Here is a 9,950-nt window from a genome sequence, read left to right on the forward strand (position 1 = left end):
CTCCTCCCCGACTGCACTCGGCTACTCTCGCCGATCGCATGCCTCCAGCCGCAGCCGATATCAAACACACCTACTGACAGGACTCTAGACTTTAGGATGATGCAATCGGTCACGAGACACACGAGAGCCAATGCCGTTTTATAATCAAAGCTGACGTAATGACTCAATTGGTCACAAGACACACAAGAGGCAATGCTGTCAAAGCTGACCTGTCGTTTCTTCTGGCGGCAATATTTGAAATGTATTATTAATCTTTGGCAGATGGACTTTACGTTACTGAACGCTTTTGGGGATTTTCTTCACACAAATCAATCGCTTGGCCTCAGAACACTTGGAATATTTGTACTTTCTGAATAAATTGTGCCTGCAGTCGTATCTGCCTGTTATATCCTGTTGTTTATAATACACAAATGGGTAGGTTTAGGGAAGCGTTTGAGTTGCGCGTCGCAAAATGTGTGTGTGTGTGTGTGTGTGTGTGTGTGTGTGTGTGTGTGTGTGTGTGTGTGTGTGTGTGTGTGTGTGTGTGTGTGTGTGTGTGTGTGTGTGTGTGTGTGTGTTTGTGTGTGAGTTGGGTAGGTTTAGGGGTAGAGGCATTGTAGGGGGATAGAATGAAAAGGCGTTGATAAACTGCATGCTAAAAAGCGGTTATGCGTCTTGATAGAGTGCCAAAATGGCATACGAATTGGTATGTCATACATAAGCCATTTCATGAGATCAGTCTGCATTTTTCTCACAATTTACAAATAGTTGGAAACATGTGGGATATTGAAAGTACTACATGATATATAGTGAATAATTGTTTGCAAATCAAATGTACTTCCTTTTAAGTATGGAACCTGCAGAATGAGTGAAACTATTTGCAATATCCTTAATCCCATGCCGAAATTCATGCCCTGTAAATATATTATCGAGTCTAATTATAATAAATAGATGTAGTTATTATACAAGTAATTATAATAAATAGATGTTGGTATTTTAGGCCAGGGGTTTTCAATCTTTCAGATGCCACAGACCCCCAAATATGTTCATCCCTGTGTGAAGGACCCCCATCCTAAAATTCATAAGGCATCTGGTTTTTGTGAACACTCAATTTATACAAAAAAATAAATAAAAAATTCTACATCTAAAATTAGTTTTAATTACATTATTATATATTTGGTTCTACTCTATACTTGGTTCTAGTAATGTATTATTATTTCTTGCTTATTTCATTTTGATCTAAATTATACTTATTTATAATACTATTTCTATTGTATTTTTTTTAATTTAACGTATTTAATATATTAATAAATTAAAAAAACGTGTGTGTATATATATATATATATATATATATATATATATATATATATATACATATATATATATATATATATATACATATATATATATATATGTATATATATATATATATATATATATATATATATATATATATATATATATATATATATATATATATATATATATATATATATATATATATATATATATATATATATATATATATATATTTATTTATTTATTTTTTTTAGATCAAATTTATTGCTTCACTAGTTTATTTTAATCTAATTATAAATTAGTTATTTTTTTAACATGTCTTTTCTAGACTTTTTCACAGACCCCCTGTCACTCTCTTGTCAATCTCCATGGGGCTTCCTGGACCCCAGCTTGAAAACCCGTTTTAGACTCATTTTGATTTTCCCAGCAGACATGTATATATAGTTACAGGGAGAACGTGACCGTGCGAGTGCCGTTTCTACCATCATTTCAAACACACATTCACACATTTCTCCGATTTAATTTCTCCCCTAATCATGGCTTCCTTGTGTTTCTAGACGGCTCTCAAGATGCCCTGAAAGCTTATTGAGTATTTCAGCTGCTATCTGCAGCATGACCTCTTTCAACAGCTCTGCTCTGCTGAAGGTTTCATTTAGTCAGTTAAGAGCTCTCTCATTTAGATTTAGTGAAACTGCATTATGCAAAGCGGGCAGTCAGAACATGCCAAAACATCCAGGACTCCTTGAACTCCGCAGTCACTCATAGAGTGGAGACAAGAAAATGAAGAGCCTGCAAAGGTTTTTTTTTTTCTCATCACTCTATACAATAATTTGAATTTGTTGTTATCATGCTTTTTTTATTGTGCCATTTCATATTCATATTACAGATAATAACAACGGGTCTGCTATGCTGCTGATAATAACTCATAAATTGGGATATTTCTGTTTCACTTGGCTGGAATATTATGATTCAACAGTCAAACAACAGGAATTGTTTTAGTCTAACAGCAAAACTGAATGATTAATTTTAACTAATTATTCACATTTATTCCTTGATTTCTGAATTGCCAATGGAATATATACATACTAAAAATTAAATAGTATTGTATTAGGATCACAAAATATTTTTATTTTTTTATCTTTATAAAAATATGTTGTTATTGTATGCCATTTTTAAACCGTGTTTGCTTGGAGCATTTGATGTGGACTAGTCTATTTCTTCCATTCATTTTGTATAGATAATAATGAAACTTTGATGGGATCAACAGAAACATATTTGTTGTGTATAAAATAACCAGTTTTGCCCTTGGTTTGCTGCTTCAGTTCAACAATTCTGTTATTGATTTGAATTTATTCTCAGTTCAGTTCTAAGTCTCACATAGTCCCGTAGTCCTGTTCTGTTCTAGATAAAACCAGAAATCAGAGAACAGGGACGTTGACTTTGAGACCTTTTGCATTTCTACCTGTCATATATACATGATATGATATATATATATATATATATATATATATATATATATATATATATATATATATATATATATATATATATATATATATATATATATATATATATATATGATATATATATATGATATATATATATATATGATATATATATATGATATATATATATATATATATATATATATATATATATATATATATATATATATATATATATATATATATATATATATATATACACTCTAAAAAATGAAACAGTAAAAACAGTAAAAAACAACCCAATGTTGGGTCAAATATGGACTAACCCAGCAGTTGGTTTGTTTTAACCCAACGATTGTGTTGTATTAAGCACATATTTAACCCAACCGCAGCATTTTTTAGAGTGTAATGTTATCTAATTATTGCACTCAAACCTGGTCAAATGCGCATGACTCAAGCCCTTTCGGCTCTGTGCAAGTTGTTTCTCTCCCATCTAAATACATAAAGAGCTACAAGAGCTACAGATTACCCAGTTATTTTAACAATAGTACACTCTAAAAAATGCTGGGTTGTTTTAACCCAATGTTGGGTCAAGTATGGACTAACCCAGCAATTGGGTTGTTTTAACCTGTTGTTTTAATCCTGCGGTTGGGTTAAATATTTGCTTAAGACAACCCAATTGTTGGGTTAAAACAACCCAACTGCTGGGTTAGTCCATATTTGACATATTTGAGAATTTTTTAGAGTATATATATATATATATATATATATATATATATATATATATATATATATATATATATATATATATATATATATATATATATATATATATATATATATATATATATATATACTCTATCAGTGTCCCTCACAGGTCTGAAAAGCCTTGACCCTTTTAAAAGTCATGTCTCCCTGCTGTTGAAAATCATCAGCAGCCGCACGCACACAGAATTCATCTCAAAGTAAAGCTGCTCTTGCCTAAAGCTTTTTCAAGGCTGCTTCTTGGAGGCTAAAGGCAAAAACTAAAGGCCAAATGTTTCTCCTTTGAACCATCAGCAGGAGAAAGATGTTCCTTCTTTAAAAAAATAAATAAAATGGCCTGCTTTCCCATCAGCGGGAGGCCACCTAAGATTCCAGTCTCGGAGGATGTTTTTAAAGATGCCACAAGCCATAAGGAATAGCAAACTTCACAAAGCGACGGTCCTGACAAATGATGGATCATCGGTTCCTGGCGCCGCAGGAGTGAACGCTTCTGGTGAGGAAGAGCCTTCTGTGTTGACAGCTGAGATAGGAATAGCAAATAAGAGCATGACAGTGTGGATGCTGTATTTGGCTTTGTGAGAGGCGGAGAACGATGCTGCCCAGCGCTTGGCGGATTAGGATTGTGGAGGACAGCCATCCGCTCAAATGGAGACGGCTTATTTGACTGTGGGAAGTGATCCTGTGTGCACACCGCCGGATGGAGGGTGAGCAGAAGCATGCTGTCATTGTTTGACAGGCCCTCGTACAGTAACGAACACGTGCCATTTAAAGAGACCTCGCTCTGAAGATACGACTTTATCATGTCATCTGAAAACGTTGCAAAGTCCCATTTTCAACCTTTTCCTACAATTTGCTGGCTTCGTTCTGCTATGCAACATCCACTTTTCACAATCCAGTCAATTCAAAGGATAAAAACCAATCCCTGTCCTGTTTATTTATTTATTCAGAATAGAATAGAAAAGAAACGTTTTTTTTTTTTTTTTTAAATCTCTTTTGCTCATCCAGACGGCATTTATTTGATCAGATACAGTAAAAAAAAAAAAAAAAAAAAATATTTGGAATATAATTATTTTTTAATATTATAAATGCCATTGCTGTCACTTTTGATCAATTCAATGCATCCTTGCTAAATAAGTGTGTTCATTTCTTTAAAAAAAAAAAAAAGAAAAGAAAAAAGAATGACCCCAATATTTTGAACAGTAGCATAATATGTATATACAGATCTAATTTAAAATGTATGTCTGTGCTTTCCTTTGTGGGCAATTCCAGTGAGCAATCAGTTACAGTATATGTACAGCTGCTTTACACAATTATTGTTTGTTTCATCTTGTCATCATGCAAGTAGCTGAATGAACTGCTTTATTTTGTTTATCTGTAATATATTTATCTGTTTTCAGTATGGTTGTGCATTCTGAAATTCTGACTTTTAAAACACTGGATGCATAATTTCGTTGTGGAAACTCTACATGTGCAAACCAATACAGAAATGGAAGTATTTTAGTATTTAAACTCAGAAATGTAATATTTGCCATTTGGCTCACCCTGCAGGTGCAGGGAAAGCTCTTTTTAAGCACATACAGGATGGCTGCAAATGAGCCCAAGTGAACTCCACAGCCATTTCTATTATAATTCCACTTGCTCTTCCCGTGTAGTTTGAAAACTTACGCAGGTCACTTTCAGGAAATGAACCTTCTACTTTCTTGGAAGTTAGAAAGTGTCCTTCTTGTCTGGGGACAGAACGGACAAACTGTTTCGGGACTTATTCGTACATAATCATTACTATGCTGTGTTGTCCGCGTTTAAATTGCAAAGGTGTATGTTATACTCCAGGTTTTGGATGTGGCTCACTAGGGAATAATTGGTATACCAATTATAATTGGTAATGCCAGTTTTTTTCTTTTTCTTTTTTTCTTTTCGCCAGTAACATTTTGTCAACAGTTTTATACAGTTGCTTTTTCACACACGGCCACAGATGACTTCATTATAGACACTGGCGGTTCAATATGTGGTCAACATGCAAGGGATTATGTGCAGTCAGTTACAAAAATAAACATTTTGACGTGACTCCTTAAAGCTTAATGTAAAAATGTCAATATGAGTTTTGTTGTTGTTGTTGCTATTTAATTCAGTGTGTAAATTTTAGCAGCATCTATAGCAGTTAGGTTGCAAATTGCTAACCCTTTTGAAGCACATGGAGAGGCTACAGTGGCCAACAGAACACAGGACAAAGATGTCATCACTCAGACAGCAGCGTTCTGTATAACAGAGTGCATATGCCTGTGTAGCTAGAAATGGCTCACTCTAAAGTAATAAAAACATAATGGTTCATAATGTAAGGTTTTTATACACCACTGATAGTTATGTATATTATATTGCATTTCTGTCAAATAGACCCTCCTAAATATTACACACTGCACCTTTAAAGCAAATGTTCCCACAAATTAGCTTGAAAGTAATGTATTAGTAATGCTAATGATTAATTGATGATCCATCAAACTTATACTGTCAATTTAGCAAGGTCATGCGCATTCACATGCTCATGCGTACTGCTGAATCGCGAAACACATAAAACTGAACGGTGATCAGTTTCAGTGCATGAAGCTCTGTGCACAACTAAAATAACTATGATTGGGTCTGTCTAATTACATACGATTATAAATCAGAACACTATTTTAATAAAACAAATTAAATTTAATACAATTAATTGCGAGTTAATTCGGTTTAGTTTACGTTGTTCCAGGAAGAGCGAGTTACACATCTGAATAGCGTGCATCTGTGTCGGCATTGGTAAGCCATTATATTAGTTGTTATATTTGATCAATAAATAAGTAATTTAATTACATTTTCAATCACATCAACTAATTTTAGAATCCTACTAGCCCTTTATTTAGACAAAAAAAAAAAAAAAAAAAAAAAATGTTCTCATTCATTTGGTAAGGAACATAGCATGTTGAGCTGTGTTTGACACTAATGTAGACCATATTGCAGTATTAAGGCTAATTGGTAAACAATTAATTGATTGTTAATTTAAATGATGATCAATCATGGGGATTTGTGTAAATTGACATCCCTATTATGTATGCATGTACTTATGTATGTATGTAATTATTTGTTTATTTCAATCATCCTGTGTCTTATCTGTCTGTCTATCTATCTGAATGTTTGTCACTCCTTCCATTCATCTATTCACTCACAGTTTTGGGTGTAAATGCATGCATTGTCTTAAATTATAGTTTTCTCTCTGACTCGTCGTAAAACTTAACACTGCTGACACACTTCAGCTCCATGATGCTTTATTTATTCAGTGTTCTTTAATGGAATATTCCTGATGCAACTTTTGACAAGTTTTAGAGAATGCAGGTGAATTTCATTACTGCTAGCTCTCCAGTCAGTGATAGGAACATGCATCTCTATTCTGAGATGGAACAGCCGATAGTGAATGTTTTAGATGTCTGCTCTTTCCACATGCTTGAATAATTTTTTTGTCATTTATATGAAGAAGTATGTATATAGGTCTCGAGCACTGTTCTATACTAATATATTAACACTGCAGCGTGTGACCATTTAATAAATAAGTATTCTTTACATCGGTCTGCAGGACCTTTACTTCTTTCTTCGTTCTTTCATGTCATGCCATTTATTCTCACCTGCTCTTAAACAGCTTGTTTGTGTGTGTGTGTGGAATGTGTATTTGCTTCTTTGCAAAGGCATCAAACTCACTTCTTCTTGATCTAGCATACTTGAATTCCACAGAAAGAGCTGGAACGCTTCTCATTCATAAAATGTAAAGTCCTTGCATGTTTATTTGTTTTCCTCATTATAACTGCAATTTAATATGGCATTGGATAAATGCTAGTTAAACAAAGGGTCAAATTAAAACCAGAAATGTGAAAATGCAGCTGTAACAGACAAAAACGTCATCTTTGTACTATTACAGACATGTGAAGTATGTCACAGATTTGTTCAATATTTGTGCTTTTTAGGTCTGTTTTTAGAGTTTAAACTTTATATGAAATGTAAAACATTTTATGTTGGCATGAGGAATGTGGATAATTCAGTCTTGGAAGAAATCTCTAAATACATTTTGCACATTTTAAAGAAACCTTTTTTTTTCAGGCTTGGCAATGAAAAACACATTGACACGCTCAACACCCACACTTAAAGCTAAGGAGGGTTCTTTTTATGTTTTCTTTTTATTTACAATTTTGAAATGTACATGGAATAAAAAGTGGCATTAAATCAAGAAGACATTTATGACTTTTTTTCAGCCACTTATTTTTCTTTTCTCCAACTTGTTTATGAAACAGCAAGTTCTGACAGAGATCCATCCTTTGCAGAAACAACAGATAAATATGAAACAAAGTCTCCCCCCAAATCGCTCTAGTTTATGTCACATGCAAATAGTATGAAAATCAGTTTATTTTAAATTTGATATACACTGCCGGTCAAAAAAAAGCTCCTGTTTAGATTTAAATAGGCAAATGCTTGCCGGTCAAAAAAAAAGCTCCTGTTTAGATTTAAATAGGCAAATGCTTAAGAGTCTATAATTGGATCATCATTGCAGTGATAAGAATGGTTGAGAGGGAGCATAAATAATCATTTTCACACATGAATTGGCTCACTAGTCCAGAATTTACATTAATTGAAGTTCTTTGGGATGTGCTGGGTAGACTTTACAGAGTGCTGGGCTCTTGCATTGTCAATACACGATCTTGACCAAATCTTGATGTACCTCTTGATGGAAATAGCATCACAACATGGACAGATGGATGGATGGATGTTTTAAACCTAGACTTTTTACTTTTTAGGGCCCAAGCCCTGAAAGGGCGCAGAGCCCTATTGTTCTTCTAAGGATTATTATTATTAGGGCCCAAGCCCTGAAAGGGCGCAGAGCCCTATTGTTCTTCTAAGGGTTTTTATTATTATTATTATATATTATTATTTTTTTTACCGACTATTTGGGCATTTTTGGGGCCCTTCCCATGCTCGAAAACTCTTGAAACTTTGCACACGCATCAGAATGCGCGGCCATCAGGGCCGGGCTGAGGCTGGGACCCGGGCGTGGCAGGGGGGCTCGACAGCGCCCCCTAAAGTGGGGTCTGAAAACGGGGTCTATAAATCAAACACACTTCCACGTACATATATGAAACTCTGTACACATATAGAGCTCATCGGGCCGAACAACTTTCGTGCTCTAAGTTATGTGTCAGCCCAACAGGAAGTGAGCTATTATGGGTTGTTCGGAAAACGCACGCTCTGAAATTTGCGATACTCCTCCTAGACGATTCACCCGATCAGCACCAAACTCGGTCAGCCTGAAGTCAAGACACTGAGGATGCCAAATTGCGAGCAACTTTCTGATATCTCAAACGGTTTGGCCGTGGCGAAGAGACGAATTTATGGCGAGAAAAAGGAAACAGGAAGTGTGTTATAACTTTTGCATACATTAATTCATTTTGATGAAACTTCAGCTGTGTGTTCGTTGTAAGAGGCCGATCACATGGATATGACTTTTGTGAGACAAAGTTATAGCGCCACCAACTGGCAGCAGGAAGTGTGTCACTTTCAAAATTGCTTTAAATCCCCATCTTATTTTCACCCGATTTACTTCAAACTTCATCAGTATAATGTCAAAACATGGCAGATATAGACATATGAATGGATTCCTGATTCTAGAAAAACTGTTGTCATGGCAACGTGTCAAAGTCTAATAATATTTTTTGGTGTTTTTGAGACTCTTCAAATGCTTGAAATTGCATGAAACTCAACACACACATCAGACATGCTGTCCAGAAGATGCAAGCAAAGATTCAGAAACGGGCGTGGTAGAGGGGCTCAGTAGCGCCATCTTTTGTCCAAAGCGAGGGGTTAGTTTTGTCTACAGTCACCAAACTCGGTATATATATTGTACATTTCGAGCCGGACAACTTTCTAATTTACAGTCATTAGCTCTGACCAACAGGAAGTCAGATAATTTGGTTGGAAGATAACAAGAAGTCGAAAGCGAGCTCTGAGTTTTTACCTTCTCCTCAAAAGCGATTCATTCAATCTCCTCCAAACTCGGACAACATGAAGTAAATATACAGAAGATGCTAAAATGCGAACGGTTATTGGATATCTCAAACGGTGTTCCCTTAGCATAAGCCTAAAAAAGACAAAAGAAGCACACACGTGCCTGGTTCATAAATAAGGCTATACTCCCACCTGCTGGTTATTCTATATATCACACTGTTGTTTTTTTTTGTTTTTTTTCAACACTTATGCTCTCACTTAAATGACCAATAGAGGGCAATATTGTATAAGTTTTCAAGCAAAAAACCTTGCCTCTGTGTGTGTGTGTGAATGGTTTTCTAGGCTGGTGGGGACTTAAACCTGCATGCACACAGACTCATGGGGACTTCCCAATGGGTACAAAAGCTTATAAATCAGACAGAATGAGTTCTATTGAAAAGGTGAAAATGC

General features: G+C 34.9%; 1 protein-coding gene across 1 annotated transcript in view; it reads left to right on the forward strand.

Annotated features, from left to right (window-relative positions):
* LOC137091524 (kelch-like protein 29) overlaps window positions 1-9,950 on the forward strand; it is a 269,564-nt gene that overhangs the window by 78,138 nt on the left and 181,476 nt on the right. The window lies entirely within an intron of this gene.

This window comes from Pseudorasbora parva, chromosome 10 (assembly GCF_024679245.1).
Source record: "Pseudorasbora parva isolate DD20220531a chromosome 10, ASM2467924v1, whole genome shotgun sequence".
Taxonomy (NCBI): Eukaryota; Metazoa; Chordata; class Actinopteri; order Cypriniformes; family Gobionidae; genus Pseudorasbora; species Pseudorasbora parva.